The following is a 23,615-nucleotide window of genomic DNA, read 5'->3' as shown; positions in this document are numbered from 1 at the left end:
ACTGTCAAAACTCTGGGTTATTATAAGACCGCATGAAGGCTTGCGTAGAATTTAACTAACGCACATATAGGAGAACTCGAAATATAGTATCAGCCACTTAGTGTATCCGACAAGGTATCTGATTATACATATGTTTTTGACACATCAAAGAATACTAGTACAATTTGTTGGGTATTTTTAGATTAAGCTAGGGAAATTACTCAACTCATATGTATTAAAACATACCCACAATATACAATAAGCAAATATTGTGATATCGATACAGTGTTTTTATATCTGCGCATTTTTTATATGTTTTTATATATATATATATTTTTTATTGGCCAAATTGTACTGACACCGGTGTCATAATTTTTTATATTGTACAAAAAGTTTAACCATAAATAAATATACTTATATCATAACTGATAGTACTGTGGTATTTTATAGAAGAAAGGAATAATCTATTCAAGGGTATTGTACCATCCAATATAATTTATTGCACCCATTTATATTAAGAATGCGTCCAACATGGGAAATAGCATTTTGCGCCACCTACTACTTTCACATCTTATATGCAATAAAATAACATTGTCCAATGATTTGTTAGAGGTGGGGTATATTATCCTTTATTAGTAGGAAATGTATAACCCTACTTTACCCCTCTGAAGAAGCGTTATAGGACCAGTCAACACATTAGATTTGCATAATCAACAAATGCAAGATAACAAGACAATGCAATAGCACTTAGTCTGAACTTCAAATGAGTAGTAGATTTTTTTATAACAAATTTCAAAGTTATGTATATTTCCACTCCCCTTGTACCATGTGATAGCAATCAGCCAATCTCAAATGCATATACGTATAGTCTCGGAATTCTTGCACATGCTCAGTAGGATCTGGTGACTCAAAAATTGTAAATATAAAAGACTGTGCACATTTTTTTTAATGGAAGTAAATTGGAAAGTTGTTTAAAATTACATGCTGTAGGTTCCGGAGGAGGAGCTTGTACTCAGGTTCAGGTGTGCAAGGTGTGCACGCTTCTATCCCCTGCAGTCAATCCATTGGCGGAGCTCTCGCGCTGGATTCCTTACTGACCGAAGAAAAGACTTTGCAGCCGGCTTGGCTTTTTTTAAGCCCGGAGGAACCATACAAAGGGCAGAACCACACAGCTCTTTAAAATCTCCAGGATCGGCTCTGCACAAAGAGCAACCTGTATAAACACCTGAGAGAAAGGTATAACAACGTCGGCAGTCCCCCACTCCCTCCTATGCAGCGTGAGGGGGGTAGATAGCCAAACACCAAGAGGATCTGTAAGCCGATAAATACAACATACGCTTAACGAAATCCAAAAGCAGATAAAGCTTATCTCTAAAACCGCATTAATAAATATGTGGAAAGGAAGTCAGCTGTGAAATTATACAAGCATATACCCGTTACTAAACACACTGAGATAAGATCAGAGAACCAATTTGTCTAAACAAATGCATTAACAATCTCACCGGATCTCCAGCGGGGAACAAGCATCCTGAATGTAACCGGAGGACCCCTTGATCGAGACCAGTGTTTGGAGGTGAATAGTGCAAAACCGGCAGCAGGAGCGGATTGACGGAGGATCAATATCCACGGCTGTCTCTACATCTCCTACCCCCCACTGGTGCTGCGAGGGGGAGGCAACGTTGCAGCTCTACAGAGTCTCCAATGAGCCAAATCTTCAAGAAACTGCAAAGTGAAGGTATCGGAGAGTGCGGGCAATTAGAGCGGGCCTAGATTTAATGCCCCTACACTGCTAGATACACCAGCATGATCTCACCTCGCACCGCTTGATAAAAAGCAAAAGTTAAAGCCACAAACGTTATTGTCAGCCCGTGGTAGTCTGGGTTAATACAGGAAACAGAGGGGCTGCAGAGACATCCTATCGGAACAGAGTTGCTGGTGGGGTGAGTGCTGGACATTGTTGGAGCTAACCTTAGCCACCAGACAGGGGTTAATAATTGCAGAGACACATAAAAGGGGACCATTGGACTGACATTCCCCATAGTTAACCAACGGGAAAGAACCTGTCTAACTTAGTTTAGTTAAGAATTATCTTGTTTTGTTTAAACCAATACTTCTGTTTTTAAGAACACTAAGTAACGATAATCATTATATATTCATAGCATTATCTGTTACTCGCTAGCATTAAAAAAACTAAGAGTACTTTTCAATTGGAAATTTAGTAACTATCCCCAGAAAGTTGTTAGAATCTTAGACTTTGAAAAATTAGATCAGAGGTTAAAATTGAAATGGTTGAATTATCACAAACTGTCTAAATGTTGTTTAAATGTTAAACAGTTCATGTCTATAAACTCACAAACCTAACTGTATTTTTATATATTAATCACTGAGACCATTAAGGGAATATTCTAATACAGGAAACAGCTAAACTTAAGAATTGTCATTGTATGAATGTTCCTAGTAGGAATTACTGAAAATTAGAGGTTTAATTGACATATCTATTTAGGGTAGAAGATTTGGTTGAACTAGAAGTTGTTTCTATATTCAAATATTAGTATTTAAATAAAAGGTACTGCTTATCCCTGTACATCTCGAAGGAGTTTGAGGTTAATGAGTCAAACTTAACATAGTGGAACCCCCTGACAAAGCATACAACCGATATCAGAACAAATAGAGATTATCCCTAATTGAAACTTATTAAGTGCCATATTCTAGTCCTAAGCACATAAGAAAAATAAATCACAGTCTTTAGTGCATAAAATCTTTTTCCTTGTTTTTTGTTCTTCTTCTTTTTTTTTTTCTTTTTCTTATTTCTTCCTTTCCTCTCTTGGTCTATCACTATCACCCTAAGCACTCTCTTCTATTCTCACATTGAAATTAAGTAATTCACTCTTTTTTTCCTTATTGTTTCTTTTTTATCACTACGTACATGGATAAATTCATCACCTCACCCTCTGTCACAAATAAAATTAAACTAGATATGGCAACCAAACACAGGGAACGTAGAAATTAAAATCCCACTGAAACTTCAGCAGAAATTCATTCTGAAAGTAATAGTACAACCACTCAAAACCCTAAAACAGCTCAAGAAACACAACTTCTAGTTTCTAGTATTTTAGAGGCAATTACACCTAAATTTGAATAATTAAAATCAGAAATCAAGCAAGATATAATAACCTTAACAACGGAAAGTAAGACAAATCTCTAATAGACTCCAGGAAGCTGAACAGAGGATTTCAGACCTGGAGGATGTGACAAATATAGTCTTACCAAAGCTAGAGAGTACCCAAAATGATTTAATTAAAATTCAAAATAAACAAAAACATCTCTACTCCTCACTAGCGAGATCTCCGGAGGCTGATGCTGATCACCTGGAATGAGATATGTTCCTGCAGAACGGATGCCACATGGCGGATCCCCCATCTATGTGGCCCTACACGAATGTGGCCCAGCTTCAAGTATACGCAGCCCAAACCTCACCTGATTTAACTATCAGCCTGCTGCCGCTATGTGAAGCTCAGTCGGTTACGGCACAGATAGATACCACACCTAGAGATGCAAGCAGTTGCTCTCAGAAGGGACAACATGGCCACCGGAGCAGCATCGACAGATTGACAAGGCAGTCCTCTGCGACTCACAGGTCATCTAACAGGACAGAACCCCTGATCTGTTACCAGGAACAAATTTCAAGACAGATAAGTGCCATCCATAAGTGGAGGTTCCCCTTTTCAGATGATGCATCTGGTATAGACTCGCTCCACAGGAGCGGTGTGGGGTGAATTTGGAGAGATCAGTGATCACCTTTTTTACAGGGATTATTTCTCATTCATAGACCTAGTTAGTGTCTTATGGCTCCAAGTTGGCAATATTTTTGCCCTCATTGATTGTAATCTGTTACTGCCCTGTCGGTACTCGCAAGTTACTTATTCCTACATGTTTATAAGAGACCTGTATTGAATATGTGTGTTTGTTAATGAATCGCTGACATACTGTTTTTGAGTTATTTAGTCCAGTGTTTCCTACAGATGCATTATTTTATTTGTTTTATTATTCCTAATCTTAATATGCTTCCTGGATCAGCTCCTATACAAAAGATAAAAGCTAGGTCCCTAGCATAAAACTACTGTATAAGCTAGCTCTACTGGTAAACTTCATTAACCCCTATGTCTGATATATATAATATATTACCATCTATTTTACCAGAGATATATCCGACTGTGGAACTCACCCTAGGAGTGCTGATTTTTTTTAATACTGCTCATCCTGTTACACTCGGATCTCATATGTCTCAGATTGATGTTGTAATGCTTTAAAAAGCTTTTTTATACATTTTAGGTTAGCACTATTCAACCTCTCTAGTTAATATTTCAAGTGATAGGATATGCTTATCACCATTAACTGTAGTTATATGTACGCTATTAAAACTGTTGTGATTAGACTGCATTAAAGATCAGGGTTATGTTTGTGAATTTCCACAGTTCTCCATAAGAATACAGGTGGGACTATCATTCCTAATTTTTCTATAGGTTTACCCACACTTTATATATAGAGTCAGTTATAGGCAAAGTTTTTCCTAACTGCTACTTTATGTTATTGTTCAGCAACAGAACTTCCAATAGAATAGCTCTCACATAACTACGCTAACATTGAAGTGTTAATCTCTAGGATTTTTATCTATCAATCTCCACTCGCACCCTTAGCCTAACTACAAAGTGGGACATCTGTTGTTACAATATGTTATCTGTTGGTTAATTGAATGTATGCCTGATAACTTCCTTACTAGGTTACACAAGTACGTTTGGGTATAGTTTTGTTTATTAACTAACGTTTGTTGAAAGGGGATAATAGTTATAACGGTTTAAGAAGATTTAATGGTTTTTACATATTCTACTTAGCTCTCAGTCTCTAACACATAACTGACAGACGAGCGAAATAGCACACAAAGAAGCCCCTCAGCAGTAACCGAGGTCAAGTCGATATAAGAGAATGCATAGGATTTCTCTGGAAGATATAATAAACTGCTTGGTACTCTTAGCAGTATGCTTTACAGTAGCTTACAGCTCATGTTAGTAGTAACCCTTCTGAATTAAACTAACCCATTTATAGTCTATCCCCCATCCAGTTTCACTAAGATTCCCCCTCTCCTTCCAGACAACCTCTAAATGTTCAGTAGCTGTCTCATCCATCCCACGTCCCACCCTAGAATATATAATTCCACCTCTTTGTTACTATAGATACTGCCGGGCCGTGCTAACTGGGAAGGCATGGCCCGGCATAACTTTTGATTTTGGTTTGAGACTTATCAGTAGGGGCTAACAGTATGCATAGGTAGAGATACCTGTCTATATTCATCTAGGATTTTCACATATTTCATAAATCCCCCGTTTCTATCCTTGTTGGGAAGCTACTCTTACTCTTGTACCTATCCTAGCTTAGCTTAACACACGGTGTAAGTAGAGTATATTCAAATGCTCTGGGTTCCTGAGTTATCTACCTATCCGACATACTAACTGGCTCTGCCCTCCCACCCCTCCTTTTTTACTATCGAGCGGCTCTTGCCCGCTGTAACCCCCCCTCCCATTAAAATATAGAGCTACCCCCTCCCTAGCCCCAACCGTTCCCGTATGGATATTTGAATCTTCTTCTCATAGTGCCAGGGGAGGACCTTCCAAGTATATATTATTTTTACGATGCTCTATGATAAAACTGAAGTCTTTCTATGAAACAGCCCACACCTCATAGTTACGCTTATGATACTTGAATATGTTACACTGCTAATTATACTATGTCTACACTCGTCTGTATATGTTTGAGGGCATACCTTATATATTGTATCTGTTCATGACTTCAATAAAAATATATTTAAAAAAAAATCAAAATAAACTAGATGAATTGGAAAACAGATCTAGATGAAACAATTTAAGAATTATTGGAATCCCAGAATCCAATCAACCCGAAGATCTCATGAAGTTAATGACACATACTTTACCACAACTATTAAAGATTCCCCCACCTCAAGCACCAATTATCATTGAAAGAGTCCACAGTCTGGGGTGACTAGCAGACAGCATGGGCGACCCTGCTAGACCAAGACCAATCATTGCAAGATTTCTTAATTATCAAGACAAAGAATCGTATTTACAATTTTATCGTAAAAATCAACCAATATTTCACAACGATACTAAGGTCTTGCTCTTCCAGGATTTCTCTGCTGAAACGTCTAGAAAACGAAGGGAACTCTCCCCAGTGTGTGGAAAAATGATTAATGCAGGATGGAAGGCCACCGTAATATATCCAGCTAAGCTTAAATTGTTGCTTGGGGGCCGCACTTTCCTCTTTGATTCAGCCTCAGAAGCAGAGAGGAAACTTACGGAGCATGGAATTAAACAATAACAAGTCAATATGATAACTTAATGGCTTAGCTGAACTAATAAAAATTGCTGGCAAAACAATAAGCTATAGGGCTTCCCAAACTTTTAAGCTAGGGAAGCAGATCATTATGAAATTTTTAATTACGTTTTTTTTTTTTTTTTTTTTCTCCCCCCCTCTCCCTCTCCCATCCCCATTTTTTCTTTTTTATCCTACAAATTAATTAAAATAATATGAAAAAATCTATTAGGTTTACCTCCTGGAACATAGGAGGCATAACTTCCCCTATAAAACGCAAAACAATATTGACACACCTTAAAAAATTCAACACAACAATCGCCCTCCTACAAGAAACTCATCTAAATACTGCAAAGTCTATTAAGTTAAAATCTTCATGGGTAGAGGAAGTATTTTTTACCCCATCTGTAAAGAGGAAAAATGGGATGGCCATTCTGTTAGGGAAAGAGTTAAAATATGAGGTAATGCTATCCATTAAAGATCCAGAAAGTAGATACTTAATTCTTAAATTAAAAATTGCTAATACGATATATACCATTTGTAATGTATACGCACCAAATGTAATTGATACTAATTTTTGGGACATTCTTCAAACCAAAATTTTGCAGGTGACAGAAGGACATCTAATTATGGCAGGTGATTTCAATATGGCACCTCAATATCCACTGGACAGGTTAAGACGAGGCATACATTACGAAAAAACAAAAAAAGATAATCTAGAAACTAAAATATTTGTCTATTTTTTTTAATCTTGCACTCAGAGACATTTGGAGATCACAGAATCCGGATACTAGAGGATATACCTGTTACTCTAAAGCCTTCAAATAATTATCTAGGATTGACTTATTTCTAATAAATGATAGTCTATATAAAACTGGAGTAAAAGCCTCAGTATCCGAAATCTGTATCTCCGATCATGCCCCTATACAGTTAGATATTCCAAGTATAAATAATCAAGCACAAGCGAGAGGTTTTGCATATCCAAAATACTTAAATAAGAACTTGAATTTTAGAAACTGGCTTAAATCTAAGCTAGAGGAGTATTTTCAATTTAACACAGACTCAGTTGATAATTTCTCGATAGTATGGGAAGCCGCAAAAGCAATATTAAGAGGGGAGATAATTGCTTACACTGCTAGATTTAAAAAGAAGATTAAGCTAAAAGAGAGGGAAGTTACAGCAGCGGTAACAAATGCATACAATAGATATTTAAATTCCTCCACAAATGATAATTGGAAAAGATATCTTGAAACAAAGAAGGAACGTGACATGTTTTTAATCTCGCATACAACACAATCAGAATTAAAATACAGAGCACAGCTATATAAATATGGTAATAAGTCGGGTAAGTTATTAGCAAAATTAATAAAAAACTCTAAAAGCTCAACGGTAATTGAATCCATATTAGACAACGAGAAATTAATTACTCATCCCGAAGAAATCTATGAGTCTTTCTATAATTACTATAAAGCAATTTATTCCTCTTCCAATGTGGGGATAGAATACCAGGAAAAATTTTGGGAAGGTATGACTCTATTAAAGATTAGCCCTGAACTTAATCTCAAAATTAACTCCCCTATTTTGGAATCAGAAGTAAATCAAGCTATACAAGCCTTAAAACTAGATAAAGCCCCAGGCCCAGACTTCCTCCCAAATGAAATCTATAAAAATTTAGCATCAACTTTTCTCCCACACTTAACAAAATTATTTAACAATTTTTATAAGGAGAAAACACAGATTCCCCCTAATTTTGTGGCGTCACAGTCAATACTTATTCTTAAACCAGGTAAAGACAAAAATAAAAAAGAATCGTATAGACCAATCACCCTCTTAAATACCGACTATAAATTATTCACCTCTATTTTAGCAAAAAGACTTCAAGAAGGGCTAGCTGAAATTATACATAAGGATCAAGCAGGGTTTCTTTCTAACTGTAGTTCAGCAGCAAAAATCAGACAATAACTTTTGACCATTGATTATTTTAAAAACAACATTTTAAAAACAGTAGTGCCTTAAAAGATTACCCTGATGCAGCAGTGCTAGCCATCGATGCTGAAAAAGCATTTGATAGTGTTAACCATAATTACTTACTAGATTCTTTGCAATAATTTGGGTTTAATGGGAATTTTTTAAGTCTAACCAATAAATTATGCCTTCATTCATCCACTAGGTTAATTGTTAATGGCATAAAATCAAATATAATTAAACTAAACAGAGGCACCCGGCAGGGGTGTCCTCTATCACCTCTGCTTTTTAACATAGCAATCGAACCGCTAGCCATTAAAATAAGGCAACAACTTGAGGGTATAAAAATTCAAGGGAATGTAACTAAACTGGCATTATACGCAGATGATCTATTACTATATATTTCAAATACTTCCTCAAATATCCCAAAGCTTATCAAAATAATTGAGGCATTTGGTAAAATCTCTGGGTATAAAGTCAATAAACTCAAATCTGAATTACTCTGGTTAAGGAAAACAGAACATTCCTTAACAGAAACCCCTTTTAAAACAGTGACAGATTCATTAAAATATCTTGGGATCAAGGTCTCTGTAGATCCTAGGGAATGGTATTCCTTGAACATTACCCCAATGCTTCTTCAGATCATTACACATATGATGAACTGGCAAAACTTGCCCCTGTCTATATCAGGACGTGTTGCACTTTTTAAGATGGTACTTCTGCCCAAAATGCTCTATCTATTACAAAATCTGCCCATTCTCTTGAGATCATGCGATATCAAAAAATTCAACACGGCAGCTAGATATTTTCTATGGCAATCTAAAAAACCAAGAATATCTCTTCTCAAATTATCACTCCCCAAACAATATGCAGGTTTGGCATTTCTAGACTTACAAGCATATAATTTAGTCTTCCTTGGCCGAATCGCAGTGGGATGGATTACAGAGATGGATCACTTTACAGATAATAAGCTAGAACATAATATGATCCACCCTTTTCTACCTATAGCGTTGATACATTTACCCTACAACCTAATTCCTAAGCAGGTAAAGTTATTTAAATCCATATATATAATAATCCAAGCTTGGAATATTTGGATTTGGATACATCGATTCCTAAATTCCAAACTTTCCTAGGAAACCCGGAATTTCAGGAAGGTATACAATCCCCCATTTTTAAGAACTGGCGTAGTAAGGGCCTTTACCTGGTATCACAATTTATCAATGTAGCAGCAAAAAATATCAAATGCTTTGAGGAACTAAAACAAGAATTTGAATTAAATAATCAGGACTCTTTTGCATATCTGCAAGCTAGACACTATACCCAACAGCTAGTAAAAAATTTTTTCGTGGAAATGGACATGGAAAACATTAGATAATTGGCCAATTGTGGCCAAGGCAGGCCATCTTTCCATATCTACGTGGTACTCACTGCTGACATCATATAAGGGGGAGGCTAATCTTGAACACATAGCTCAGAAATGGACCTCCCTTAAGTTAGATAACACGGTTCAGAGCCTGCAAATATCACGCTCCTTATCAATATTATTTAGCACAACATTAGCAGAAACGTGGAGAGAATCACACATTAAATTGATATACCACACATATTATACTCCAGAAAAAGGATTTAGATGGCACAATAAAAAATTTAACAGCTGCCCAAAATGCAATTTCTTAGCCGCAAATATAATCCATATGATATGGATATGTCCCAAAATACAACAATTTTGGTTGAAACTGCAACATTGGCTATTAAGAACACTTAAGGTATCTCCCTTTATACTTTCCTTAAATATTATACTTTTCCTAATGGATGAAAAGCTACCCTTAAAAGAACTCAAGATAATTAATTTAGCCATATTAGCAGCTAGAAACTTAATTCTTAAAAAATGGAAAAACAATTTCCCTCCAACAATCTCGGAAGTCAAAAACTATCTCAAAAAACAATACGTAATCGAGCAATTAGTAACAGATTTAAACTCTGATCAAGAAATAACACTTTTTTTTAACAAATGGTCAAAATTTATTAAAATATTTCCTCCTAACGAAATAGATCAACTGATCTTCCAATTTAGAAACTTGGAAATAGTTTTACTGGATATTTGGTAGGAGGTTGGGAGGAGGAGAGGGGTATATACCTGCATTCTAGGTATATATATAACTAGAATGCATGTAACGACAAGTTTTCTTTTCTTTATACGTAACAAAATAGAACAAAATATTATTTCATTAATGCAACAGAAATGATTGTATAATACCTGTAGCAAGATAAGAGATATGATGTCTTTCTATTCACTAATTCAGGTATAGCGTGTTTTCCACGCTACATAATAAGTTTATACATATGTTTAGCATATTTACAGTTAGGAAAAAAACTAGAAAATATGAGGTTAAGTATAGTTTTTATATGTCTGGATTTTTTTTTTTTTTTTTTTTCTTTGTGAGGCTCTAGACATGACTTTGTATTCTCAATGAAATGTATGTTGTGATTCCTTTCATCTGTATCTATATATTATTTGACATGCTTCAATTATGATGTATTTTGCCTTTAACCTCAATAAAAAGTAAATATAAAAAAAAAAATAAAAAAAAAAAATTACATGCTGTATCTGAATCATGAAAGTTTAATTTAACCTGAGTGTCCCTTTAAGTGAAATGTGACTGCATAAGGAGTCTTTTTTGTTTTTATTTTTTTGCAAAGGAGCTCTATATTAAATGTGGATCTTTAATTCTAAAAATGTTAGCTTTCTAAATCCTGTGAGAATTGTGCATATTCAAGACTTTTCTGGCCTAAGCCTGCTACCATCTACACCAGTGGTTCTCAACTAAAGTGACCTCAAGTAGACATGTGCACGGCTAAAAAATTCGGTTCGTTTTCGGTTCGGATCGATTCGGACTTTTCGAATTTCGTTTCGGATCGAATCGGATTCGGCAAAATTTGAATAAATTCGTTTTGGATTTATTCGGATCCGAATAAATTCGTTTCGGATTTATTCGGATTCGGCTGAATTCGGTTCTATTCCGTTCCGAAATTCGGTATGTTTTTAGTACACTAACACCCATTTAGTACACTAAGTCACTAACACCCATAAACTACCTATGAACCACTAAACCGAGGCCCCCCCACATCGCAAACCCTATAATAACATTATTTAACCCCTAATCTGCCGATCGGATATCGCCGCAACCTACATTATAGCTATTAACCCCTAATCTGCTGTCCCTAACACCGCCGACCCCTACATTATAGTTATTAACCCCTAATCTGCCCCCCCAACGTCGCCGCAATCTAACTACAAGTATTAACCCCTAATCTGCCGACCCGATATCGCCGCCACCTACATTATAACTATTAACCCCTAATCTGCTGTCCCTAACACCGCCGACCCCTACATTATAGTTATTGACCCCTAATCTGCCTCCCCCAACGTCGCCGCAATCTAACTACAAGTATTAACCCCTAATCTGCCGACCCGATATCGCCGCCTACATTATAGCTATTAACCCCTAATCTGCTGTCCCTAACACCGCCGACCCCTACATTATAGTTATTAACCCCTAATCTGCCCCCCCCAACGTCGCCGCAATCTAACTACAAGTATTAACCCCTAATCTGCCGACCCGATATCGCCGCCGCCTACATTATAGCTATTAACCCCTAATCTGCTGTCCCTAACACCGCCGACCCCTACATTATAGTTATTAACCCCTAATCTGCCCCCCCCAACGTCGCCGCAATCTAACTACAAGTATTAACCCCTAATCTGCCGACCCGATATCGCCGCCGCCTACATTATAGCTATTAACCCATAATCTGGTGTCCCTAACACCGCCGACCCCTACATTATAGTTATTAACCCCTAATCTGCCTCCCCCCAACGTCGCCACAATCTAACTACAAGTATTAACCCCTAATCTGCCGACCGCAAATCGCCGCCACTATAATAAATGTATTAACCCCTAAACCGCCGCACTCCCGCCTCGCAAACACTATAATACATTTTATTAACCCCTAATCTGCCCTCCCTAACATCGCCGCCACCTACCTACAATTATTAACCCCTAATCTCCCGCCCCCAACGTCGCCGCTACTATAATAAGGTTATTAACCCCTAAACCTAAGTCGAACCCTAACACTAACACCCCCTAACTTAAATATAATTTAAATAAAACGAAATAAGTTTACTATAGTTAAATAAATGAATACTATTTAAAACTAAAGACTTACCTGTAAAATAAACCCTAATATAGCTACAATATAACTAATAGTTACATTGTAGCTATTTTAGGATTTATTTTTATTTTACAGGCAACTTTGTATTTATTTTAACTAGGTACAATAGTTATTAAATAGTTAATAACTATTTAATAACTACCTAGCTAAAATAAATACAAATTTACCTGTAAAATAAATCCTAACCTAAGTTACAATTACACCTAACACTACACTATCATTAAATTAACTAAATAAATGAATCATATTTAAAACAAAATACTTACCTGTAAAATAAACCCTAAGATAGCTGCAATATAACTAATAGTTACATTGTAGCTATTTTAGCATTTATATTTATTTTACAGGCAACTTTGTATTTATTTTAACTAGGTACAAAAGCTATTAAATAGTTATTGACTAATTAATAGCTACCTAGTTAAAATAATTACAAAATTACCTGTAAAATAAATCCTAACCTAAGTTACAATTAAACCTAACACTACACTGTCATTAAATAAATTAACTACAAGTACCTACAATTATCTACAATTAAATAAACTAAAGTACAAAAACCCCCCACTAAATTACAAAAAAAAACAAACACTAAATTACAAAAAATAAAAAAATATTACAAGAATTTTAAACTAATTACACCTAATCTAAGCCCCCTAATAAAATAACAAAGCCCCCCAAAATAAAAAAAATGCCCTACCCTATACTAAATTACAAAAGTTAACAGCTCTATTACCTTACCAGCCCTGAACAGGGCCCTTTGCGGGGCATGCCCCAAAGAAAACAGCTCTTTTGCCTGTAAAAAAAAAACACAATCCCCCCCCCACATTACAACCCACCACCCACATACCCCTACTCTAACCCAAACCCCCCTTAAATAAACCTAACACTACCCCCCTGAAGATCTCCCTATCTTGAGTCGTGTTCACCCAGCCGGGCTGAAGTCTTCATCCGATGGGGCAGAAGAGGACATCCAGACCGGCAGAAGTCTTCATCCAAGCGGGGCAAGAAGAGGTCTTCCATCCATCATACAAGTACCAAAATACAAACAAACACTAAATTACCAAAAATAATAAAATATTACAATAATTTTAAACTAATTACACCTAATCTAAGCCCCCGACTAGCTATTAATATAGCTTCAATATAACTAATAGTTACATTGTAGCTATTTTAGGATTTATATTTATTTTACAGGCAACTTTGTATTTATTTTAACTAGGTACAATCGCTATTAAATAGTTAATAACTATTTAATAACTACCTAGCTAAAATAAATACAAATTTACCTGTAAAATAAATCATAACCTAAGTTACAATTAAACCTAACACTACACTATCATTAAATTAACTAAATAAATGAATCCTATATAAAACTAAAGACTTACCTGTAAAATAAACCCTAATATAGCTGCAATATAACTAATAGTTACATTGTAGCTATTTTAGCATTTATATTTATTGTACAGGCAACTTTGTATTTATTTTAACTAGGTTCAATAGCTATTAAATAGATATTGACTATTTAATAGCTACCTAGTTAAAATAATTACAAAATTACCTGTAAAATAAATCCTAACCTAAGTTACAATTAAACCTAACACTACACTATCATTAAATAAATTAACTACAAGTACCTACAATTAAATACAATTAAAAAAACTAAACTAAAGTACAAAAACCCCCCCACTAAATTACAAAAAATAAAAAAATATTACAAGAATTTTAAACTAATTACACCTAATCTAAGCCCCCTAATAAAATAACAAAGCCCCCCAAAATAAAAAAAAAATGCCCTACCCTATACTAAATTACAAACGTTAACAGCTCTATTACCTTACCAGCCCTGAACAGGGCCTTTTGCGGGGCATGCCCCAAAGAAAACAGCTCTTTTGCCTGTAAAAAAAAACACAATACCCCCCCCCCACATTACAACCCACCACCCACATACCCCTACTCTAACCCAAACCCCCCTTAAATAAACCTAACACTACCCCCCTGAAGATCTCCCTACCTTGAGTCGTGTTCACCCAGCCGGGCCGAAGTCTTCATCCGATGGGGCAGAAGAGGACATCCAGACCGGCAGAAGTCTTCATCCAAGCGGGGCAAGAAGAGGTCTTCCATCCATCAGAAAAGTACAAAAAAACAAACAAACACTAAATTAGCAAGAATAATAAAATATTACAATAATTTTAAACTAATTACACCTAATCTAAGCCCCCTACTAGCTATTAATATAGCTACAATATAACTAATAGTTACATTGTAGCTATTTTAGGATTTATATTTATTTTACAGGCAACTTTGTATTTATTTTAACTAGGTACAATAGCTATTAAATAGTTAATAACTATTTAATAACTACCTAGCTAAAATAAATACAAATTTACCTGTAAAATAACCCTAACCTAAGTTACAATTACACCTAACACTACACTGTCATTAAATTAACTAAATAAATTAATCCTATATAAAACTAAATACTTACCTGTAAAATAAACCCTAATATAGCTACAATATAACTAATAGTTACATTGTAGCTATTTTAGCATTTATATTTATTTTACAGGCAACTTTGTATTTATTTTAACTAGGTACAATAGCTATTAAATAGATATTTACTGTTTAATAGCTACCTAGTTAAAATAATTACAAAATTACCTGTAAAATAAATCCTAACCTAAGTTACTATTAAACCTAACACTACACTATCATTAAATAAATTAACTACAAGTACCTACAATTAAATACAATGAAATAAACTAAACTAAAGTACAAAAAAAACAAACACTAAATTACAAAAAATAAAAAAAATTACAAGAATTTTAAACTAATTACACCTAATCTAAGCCCCCTAATAAAATAACAAAGCCCCCCAAAATAAAAAAATGCCCTACCCTATACTAAATTACAAAAGTAATCAGCTCTATTACCTTACCAGCCCTGAACAGGGCCTTTTGCGGGGCATACCCCAAAGAAAACAGCTCTTTTGCCTGTAAAAAAAAACACAATACCCCCCCCCCACATTACAACCCACCACCCACATACCCCTACTCTAACCCAAACCCCCCTTAAATAAACCTAACACTACCCCCCTGAAGATCTCTCTACCGTGTCTTCACCCAGCGGGCCGAAGTCTTCATCCGATAGGATTCTATCAGCCAATCGGAATTAAGGTAGGAAAAATCTGATTGGCTGATTCAATCAGCCAATCAGATTCAAGTTCAATCCGATTGGCTGATCCAAACAGCCAATAGAATGCGAGGTCAATCTGATTGGCTGATTCCATCAGCCAATCGGATTGAACTTGAATCTGATTTTTCCTACCTTAATTCCGATTGGCTGATAGAATCCTATCAGCCAATCGGAATTCAAGGGACGCCATCTTGGATGACGTCACTTAAAGGTACAGTCACCTAGTCGTCGGATCAAGAAAGAAGAGGATGCTCTGCGTGGGATGTCTTCAGGATGCTGCCGCTCCGCTCCGGATGGATGAACAGAGAAGATGCCGCCTGGATCAAGACTTCTGATGGATGGAAGACCTCTTCTTGCCCCGCTTGGATGAAGACTTCTGCCGGTCTGGATGTCCTCTTCTGCCCCATCGGATGAAGACTTCGGCCCGGCTGGGTGAACACGACTCAAGGTAGAGAGATCTTCAGGGGGGTAGTGTTAGGTTTATTTAAGGGGGGTTTGGGTTAGAGTAGGGGTATGTGGGTGGTGGGTTGTAATGTGGGGGGGGGGGGTATTGTGTTTTTTTTTACAGGCAAAAGAGCTGTTTTCTTTGGGGCATGCCCCTGCAAAAGGCCCTTTTAAGGGCTGGTAAGGTAATAGAGCTGATTACTTTTGTAATTTAGTATAGGGTAGGGCATTTTTTTATTTTGGGGGGCTTTGTTATTTTATTAGGGGGCTTAGATTAGGTGTAATTAGTTTAAAATTCTTGTAATTTTTTTTATTTTTTGTAATTTAGTGTTTGTTTTTTTTGTACTTTAGTTTAGTTTATTTCATTGTATTTAATTGTAGGTACTTGTAGTTAATTTATTTAATGATAGTGTAGTGTTAGGTTTAATAGTAACTTAGGTTAGGATTTATTTTACAGGTAATTTTGTAATTATTTTAACTAGGTAGCTATTAAACAGTAAATATCTATTTAATAGCTATTGTACCTAGTTAAAATAAATACAAAGTTGCCTGTAAAATAAATATAAATGCTAAAATAGCTACAATGTAACTATTAGTTATATTGTAGCTATATTAGGGTTTATTTTACAGGTAAGTATTTAGTTTTATATAGGATTAATTTATTTAGTTAATTTAATGACAGTGTAGTGTTAGGTGTAATTGTAACTTAGGTTAGGGTTTATTTTACAGGTAAATTTGTATTTATTTTAGCTAGGTAGTTATTAAATAGTTATTAACTATTTAATAGCTATTGTACCTAGTTAAAATAAATACAAAGTTGCCTGTAAAATAAATATAAATCCTAAAATAGCTACAATGTAACTATTAGTTATATTGTAGCTATATTAATAGCTAGTAGGGGGCTTAGATTAGGTGTAATTAGTTTAAAATTATTGTAATATTTTATTATTTTTGCTAATTTAGTGTTTGTTTGTTTTTTTGTACTTTTCTGATGGATGGAAGACCTCTTCTTGCCCCGCTTGGATGAAGACTTCTGCCGGTCTGGATGTCCTCTTCTGCCCCATCGGATGAAGACTTCGGCCCGGCTGGGTGAACACGACTCAAGGTAGGGAGATCTTCAGGGGGGTAGTGTTAGGTTTATTTAAGGGGGGTTTGGGTTAGAGTAGGGGTATGTGGGTGGTGGGTTGTAATGTGGGGGGGGGGATTGTGTTTTTTTTTACAGGCAAAAGAGCTGTTTTCTTTGGGGCATGCCCCGCAAAGGGCCCTGTTCAGGGCTGGTAAGGTAATAGAGCTGTTAACTTTTGTAATTTAGTATAGGTTAGGGCATTTTTTTTATTTTGGGGGGCTTTGTTATTTTATTAGGGGGCTTAGATTAGGTGTAATTAGTTTAAAATTCTTGTAATATTTTTTTATTTTTTGTAATTTAGTGGGGGGGGTTTTGTACTTTAGTTTAGTTTTTTTAATTGTATTTAATTGTAGGTACTTGTAGTTAATTTATTTAATGATAGTGTAGTGTTAGGTTTAATTGTAACTTAGGTTAGGATTTATTTTACAGGAAATTTTGTAATTATTTTAACTAGGTAGCTATTAAATAGTCAATATCTATTTAATAGCTATTGAACCTAGTTAAAATGAATACAAAGTTGCCTGTACAATAAATATAAATGCTAAAATAGCTACAATGTAACTATTAGTTATATTGCAGCTATATTAGGGTTTATTTTACAGGTAAGTCTTTAGTTTTATATAGGATTCATTTATTTAGTTAATTTAATGATAGTGTAGTGTTAGGTGTAATTGTAACTTAGGTTATGATTTATTTTACAGGTAAATTTGTATTTATTTTAGCTAGGTAGTTATTAAATAGTTATTAACTATTTAATAACTATTGTACCTAGTTAAAATAAATACAAAGTTGCCTGTAAAATACATATAAATCCTAAAATAGCTACAATGTAACTATTAGTTATATTGAAGCTATATTAATAGCTAGTAGGGGGCTTAGATTAGGTGTAATTAGTTTAAAATTATTGTAATATTTTATTATTTTTGGTAATTTAGTGTTTGTTTGTATTTTGGTACTTGTATGATGGATGGAAGACCTCTTCTTGCCCCGCTTGGATGAAGACTTCTGCCGGTCTGGATGTCCTCTTCTGCCCCATCGGATGAAGACTTCGGCCCGGCTGGGTGAACACGACTCAAGGTAGGGAGATCTTCAGGGGGGTAGTGTTAGGTTTATTTAAGGGGGGTTTGGGTTAGAGTAGGGGTATGTGGGTGGTGGGTTGTAATGTGGGGGGGGGGATTGTGGTTTTTTTTTACAGGCAAAAGAGCTGTTTTCTTTGGGGCATGCCCCTGCAAAAGGCCCTTTTAAGGGCTGGTAAGGTAATAGAGCTGATTACTTTTGTAATTTAGTATAGGGTAGGGCATTTTTTTATTTTGGGGGGCTTTGTTATTTTATTAGGGGGCTTAGATTAGGTGTAATTAGTTTAAAATTCTTGTAATTTTTTTTATTTTTTGTAATTTAGTGTTTGTTTTTTTTGTACTTTAGTTTAGTTTATTTCATTGTATTTAATTGTAGGTACTTGTAGTTAATTTATTTAATGATAGTGTAGTGTTAGGTTTAATAGTAACTTAGGTTAGGATTTATTTTACAGGTAATTTTGTAATTATTTTAACTAGGTAGCTATTAAACAGTAAATATCTATTTAATAGCTATTGTACCTAGTTAAAATAAATACAAAGTTGCCTGTAAAATAAATATAAATGCTAAAATAGCTACAATGTAACTATTAGTTATAATGTAGCTATATTAGGGTTTATTTTACAGGTAAGTATTTAGTTTTATATAGGATTAATTTATTTAGTTAATTTAATGACAGTGTAGTGTTAGGTGTAATTGTAACTTAGGTTAGGGTTTATTTTACAGGTAAATTTGTATTTATTTTAGCTAGGTAGTTATTAAATAGTTATTAACTATTTAATAGCTATTGTACCTAGTTAAAATAAATACAAAGTTGCCTGTAAAATAAATATAAATCCTAAAATAGCTACAATGTAACTATTAGTTATATTGTAGCTATATTAATAGCTAGTAGGGGGCTTAGATTAGGTGTAATTAGTTTAAAATTATTGTAATATTTTATTATTTTTGCTAATTTAGTGTTTGTTTGTTTTTTTGTACTTTTCTGATGGATGGAAGACCTCTTCTTGCCCCGCTTGGATGAAGACTTCTGCCGGTCTGGATGTCCTCTTCTGCCCCATCGGATGAAGACTTCGGCCCGGCTGGGTGAACACGACTCAAGGTAGGGAGATCTTCAGGGGGGTAGTGTTAGGTTTATTTAAGGGGGGTTTGGGTTAGAGTAGGGGTATGTGGGTGGTGGGTTGTAATGTGGGGGGGGGGATTGTGTTTTTTTTTACAGGCAAAAGAGCTGTTTTCTTTGGGGCATGCCCCGCAAAGGGCCCTGTTCAGGGCTGGTAAGGTAATAGAGCTGTTAACTTTTGTAATTTAGTATAGGTTAGGGCATTTTTTTTATTTTGGGGGGCTTTGTTATTTTATTAGGGGGCTTAGATTAGGTGTAATTAGTTTAAAATTCTTGTAATATTTTTTTATTTTTTGTAATTTAGTGGGGGGGGTTTTGTACTTTAGTTTAGTTTTTTTAATTGTATTTAATTGTAGGTACTTGTAGTTAATTTATTTAATGATAGTGTAGTGTTAGGTTTAATTGTAACTTAGGTTAGGATTTATTTTACAGGAAATTTTGTAATTATTTTAACTAGGTAGCTATTAAATAGTCAATATCTATTTAATAGCTATTGAACCTAGTTAAAATGAATACAAAGTTGCCTGTACAATAAATATAAATGCTAAAATAGCTACAATGTAACTATTAGTTATATTGCAGCTATATTAGGGTTTATTTTACAGGTAAGTCTTTAGTTTTATATAGGATTCATTTATTTAGTTAATTTAATGATAGTGTAGTGTTAGGTGTAATTGTAACTTAGGTTATGATTTATTTTACAGGTAAATTTGTATTTATTTTAGCTAGGTAGTTATTAAATAGTTATTAACTATTTAATAACTATTGTACCTAGTTAAAATAAATACAAAGTTGCCTGTAAAATACATATAAATCCTAAAATAGCTACAATGTAACTATTAGTTATATTGAAGCTATATTAATAGCTAGTAGGGGGCTTAGATTAGGTGTAATTAGTTTAAAATTATTGTAATATTTTATTATTTTTGGTAATTTAGTGTTTGTTTGTATTTTGGTACTTGTATGATGGATGGAAGACCTCTTCTTGCCCCGCTTGGATGAAGACTTCTGCCGGTCTGGATGTCCTCTTCTGCCCCATCGGATGAAGACTTCGGCCCGGCTGGGTGAACACGACTCAAGGTAGGGAGATCTTCAGGGGGGTAGTGTTAGGTTTATTTAAGGGGGGTTTGGGTTAGAGTAGGGGTATGTGGGTGGTGGGTTGTAATGTGGGGGGGGGATTGTGGTTTTTTTTTACAGGCAAAAGAGCTGTTTTCTTTGGGGCATGCCCCGCAAAGGGCCCTGTTCAGGGCTGGTAAGGTAATAGAGCTGTTAACTTTTGTAATTTAGTATAGGGTAGGGCATTTTTTTTATTTTGGGGGGCTTTGTTATTTTATTAGGGGGCTTAGATTAGGTGTAATTAGTTTAAAATTCTTATAATATTTTTTTATTTTTTGTAATTTAGTGGTTTTTTATTTTTTGTAATTTAGTGGGGGGGTTTTGTACTTTAGTTTATTTAATTGTAGATAATTGTAGGTACTTGTAGTTAATTTATTTAATGATAGTGTAGTGTTAGGTTTTATTGTAACTTAGATTAGGATTTATTTTACAGGTAATTTTGTAATTATTTTAACTAGGTAGCTATTAAATAGTCAATATCTATTTAATAGCTATTGAACCTAGTTAAAATAAATACAAAGTTGCCTGTAAAATAAATATAAATGCTAAAATAGCTACAATGTAACTATTAGTTATATTGCAGCTATATTAGGGTTTATTTTACAGGTAAGTATTTAGTTTTAAATATGAGTCATTTATTTAATTAATTAAATGATAGTGTAGTGTTAGGTGTAATTGTAACTTAGGTTAGGATTTATTTTACAGGTAAATTTGTATTTATTTTAGCTAGGTAGTTATTAAATAGTTATTAACTATTTAATAACTATTGTACCTAGTTAAAATAAATACAAAGTTGCCTGTAAAATAAAAATAAATCCTAAAATAGCTACAATGTAACTATTAGTTATATTGCAGCTATCTTAGGGTTTATTTTACAGGTAAGTCTTTAGTTTTAAATAGGATTCATTTATTTAACTATAGTAAATTTATTTCGTTTTATTTAAATTATATTTAAGTTAGGGGGTGTTAGTGTTAGGGTTAGACTTAGGTTTAGGGGTTAATAACCTTATTATAGTAGCGGCGACGTTGGGGGCGGGAGATTAGGGGTTAATAATTGTAGGTAGGTGGCGGCGATGTTAGGGAGGGCAGATTAGGGGTTAATAAAATGTATTATAGTGTTTGCGAGGCGGGAGTGCGGCGGTTTAGGGGTTAATACATTTATTATAGTTGCGGCGATTTGCGGTCGGCAGATTAGGGGTTAATACTTGTAGTTAGATTGCGGCGACGTTGGGGGGGGAAGATTAGGGGTTAATAACTATAATGTAGGGGTCGGCGGTGTTAGGGACAGCAGATTAGGGGTTAATAGCTATAATGTAGGCGGCGGCGATATCGGGTCGGCAGATTAGGGGTTAATACTTGTAGTTAGATTGCGGCGACGTTGGGGGGGCAGATTAGGGGTTAATAACTATAATGTAGGGGTCGGCGGTGTTAGGGACAGCAGATTAGGGGTTAATAGCTATAATGTAGGCGGCGGCGATATTCGGTCGGCAGATTAGGGGTTAATACTTGTAGTTAGATTGCGGCGACGTTGGGGGAGGCAGATTAGGGGTTAATAACTATAATGTAGGGGTCGGCGGTGTTAGGGACAGCAGATTAGGGGTTAATAGTTATAATGTAGGTGGCGGCGATATCGGGTCGGCAGATTAGGGGTTAACACTTGTAGTTAGATTGCGGCGACGTTGGGGGGGGCAGATTAGGGGTTAATAACTATAATGTAGGGGTCGGCGGTGTTAGGGACAGCAGATTAGGGGTTAATAGTTATAATGTAGGTGGCGGCGATATTCGGTCGGCAGATTAGGGGTTAATAAAATAATGCAGGTGTCAGCAATAGCGGGGGCGGCAGATTAGGGGTTAATAAGTGTTAGATTAGGGGTGTTTAGAGACTCGGGGTACATGTTAGGGTGTTAGGTGCAGACTTAGTGTTTCCCCATAGGAAACAATGGGGCTGCGGTGTTAGTTTTTTTTCAGCCGAAACTCCCATTGTTTCCTATGGGGAAATGCCGAATTTTAACGAGCTAATTCGGATTTATTCGGAGATACGGCAGCTATTTCGGATTCATTCGGTAGATTCGGAAGTATTTTAATTCGGAAATCCGAATCGATCCAAATCTCCGAATTTACCGAATTTACCGAATTTCCGAATTAATCCGAAACGAACCGCATATGTCTAACCTCAAGGCCCGGTAAATTTTAGCTAGACATGTCCAGGGCCCGGTAGCTTTTATCTCTCTCTGTGTCTCTCTCTTTATCTCTCTATCTCTCTCTTTATCTCTCTCTTTATCTCTCTCTCTCTTTATCTCTCTCTCTCTCTCTCTCTCTTTATCTCTTTATCTCTCTTTATCTCTCTTTATCTCTCTCTCTCTTTATCTCTCTCTCTCTCTCTCTCTCTCTCTCTCTCTCTCTTTTACCGAATTTCCGAATTAATCCGAAACGAACCGCACATGTCTAACCTCAAGGCCCGGTAAATTTTAGCTAGACATGTCCAGGGCCCGGTAGCTTTTATCTCTCTCTGTGTCTCTCTCTTTATCTCTCTATCTCTCTCTTTATCTCTCTCTTTATCTCTCTCTCTCTTTATCTCTCTCTCTCTCTTTATCTCTTTATCTCTCTTTATCTCTCTTTATCTCTCTCTCTCTTTATCTCTCTCTCTCTCTCTCTCTCTCTTTATCTCTCTCTCTCTCTCGCTCTCTTTATCTCTCTCTCTCTTTATCTTTCTCTCTCTCTTTATCTCTCTCTCTCTCTTTATCTCTCTCTCTCTCTTTATCTCTCTCTCTCTCTCTTTATCTCTCTCTCTCTATATCTCTCTCTCTTTATCTCTCTCTCTCTTTATCTCTCTCTCTCTTTATCTCTCTCTCTCTTTATCTCTCTCTCTTTATCTCTCTCTCTCTCTTTATCTCTCTCTCTCTTTATCTCTCTCTCTCTTTATCTCTCTCTCTCTTTATCTCTCTCTCTCTTTATCTCTCTCTCTTTATCTCTCTTTATATC

This window comes from Bombina bombina, chromosome 10, assembly GCF_027579735.1.
Source record: "Bombina bombina isolate aBomBom1 chromosome 10, aBomBom1.pri, whole genome shotgun sequence".
In the NCBI taxonomy this organism is placed as follows: Eukaryota; Metazoa; Chordata; class Amphibia; order Anura; family Bombinatoridae; genus Bombina; species Bombina bombina.
The sequence above is the reverse complement of the archived record's forward strand: the minus strand, read 5'-3'. Positions refer to the sequence as shown.